We start from the raw sequence: 1,752 nt of genomic DNA on the forward strand, positions 1-1,752 counted from the left end.
CAGTAAACACAGTGATATTTGCCTACATATTAGTTTTTTTATATACAGTCTATGTTGTATATACATGGACCCAAAAAACCCAAAGCTAGGGAGGGGCGTGTAACAGATATTGATTATGTTTACATTCACCCACCCCTTAACCAGTCCACACAGACTGTTTCCAGCTTTCAGTGAGTGGACACAGCGGCTGGACCTGGACCGAACACATCCCCCAGACCGACAGAGGCCAGTTTGACCACTGGGAAAACAGAAGCGAGGTTTGGCTCTTGGCACCCTGGGGCTAAGTAAGCTAAGCTAAGTAAGACAGGTTACAGTTAGCGGTTTTGCAAAAAGCAAAGCTATCCATCAAGAAGCTCTGTGTAAATCATCTCAGTACTGGACTCCCTGTTAGTCTCTGAGGCTGTGTTCAGTCCTGTTTCGTTCTTGGTGCTCACAGAGAAGTTGGGGGTTAAGGATGTCCAATTCAGCATCTTCATCTGACTCCAGCATGTCCTCATTATTCAGACACACATTGTGTAGAAAGGCACAGGACACAATGACCAGAGGTGCAAATGTGGGTTTAACCTCCAAGGCATCGGAACATTTTCCTTTCTCTCTGGTTTAATACTTAATAAAAGCAGGTCTTACCTTTTGCTTCTCTAGAAGGGTTCTTCCTTTTTTTGTGAGTGTGTCAGTAAAGCAGACACACTTTAGCAGTCTGACATTAAATAATTCTCCCCAAAATAGAAATTGTGACCTTTATGTTAATTGTATCCTACTTAGGCTAGCACTAAGGATATCACTTTATTTAATATATCCCATTAAGAAAATAAGTAAATCAAAGTAGGAGTGATGATTAGTAGTCTAAATATCATCTTTATATAACTGATTTGAATATAAAACAATGCTAGGTTATATAAAAAAATCCCCAGTGTATATCTATACTGTATATAATTTATTATTAATTTATGGTTTATCTTTGATTTTTTCAATTCATGCAGTCACATATATTGATACACTCCATCGCTGACATATATAGCAATTGTAAGTTGCATTGGAAAAACCATGTAAATGTAAATTATTTCTAGAGATATATGTGATGAGCCGGATGCTGTTCCTTTTGCAGAAGCCTTAAATTTTATTTTTGGTTTTGGGGAGGATCGAAATATCAACCAAATAAACTAATTTTGCAGTAAAATATTTATATACAACAATCCATTTCAACAACTAGACATATTAGTTGTGAAAAAAACATGGTTGAGCAACCTCAGTTGAGGTGTCTCGAAATCTAAAGCCTTTTTGTCTTTTTCTGGCCTGTGATTTAAGTAACTTTTTCATTAAGTTATTGTTTTACACATCCATAATACGATCTTTTTAACTGAAAAGTCCGCGTGAGGCCCGATGTAGACTGGATTCAGGTTTGGACCATATACTGTATATAAAAAGGTTTGGACAGCCCCTAGACTTCGCGGGAACGCGCCTGCAAATTCCGCGAGTCTGCCAGAGCCTTGGCTTCTGTTGTGCGCGCTCCCGCAGATTTCGCGCATGTGTCGACATGGTGGCCACGCCCCCATGTGTGACGATGCTACGTCCCGATCTGACGCAGCAAAGATGTGTACTGAATTTTTTTTTTTTTAGATATAAATCGTAGATTAATTTATATTTGTTTTATAAACGATTATATGCTACCTGTAATATGTGGGATATACATTATGTTGATTTCCTCTTGATATAAAAAAATATATTTGTTGTAATTTTTACGCGGGAGTTCAA

This window comes from Micropterus salmoides, unplaced genomic scaffold (genome assembly GCF_014851395.1).
Source record: "Micropterus salmoides isolate LMB-PRFRI ecotype aquatic unplaced genomic scaffold, ASM1485139v1 Ms_hic_scaffold_11, whole genome shotgun sequence".
NCBI classification, from domain to species: Eukaryota; Metazoa; Chordata; class Actinopteri; order Centrarchiformes; family Centrarchidae; genus Micropterus; species Micropterus salmoides.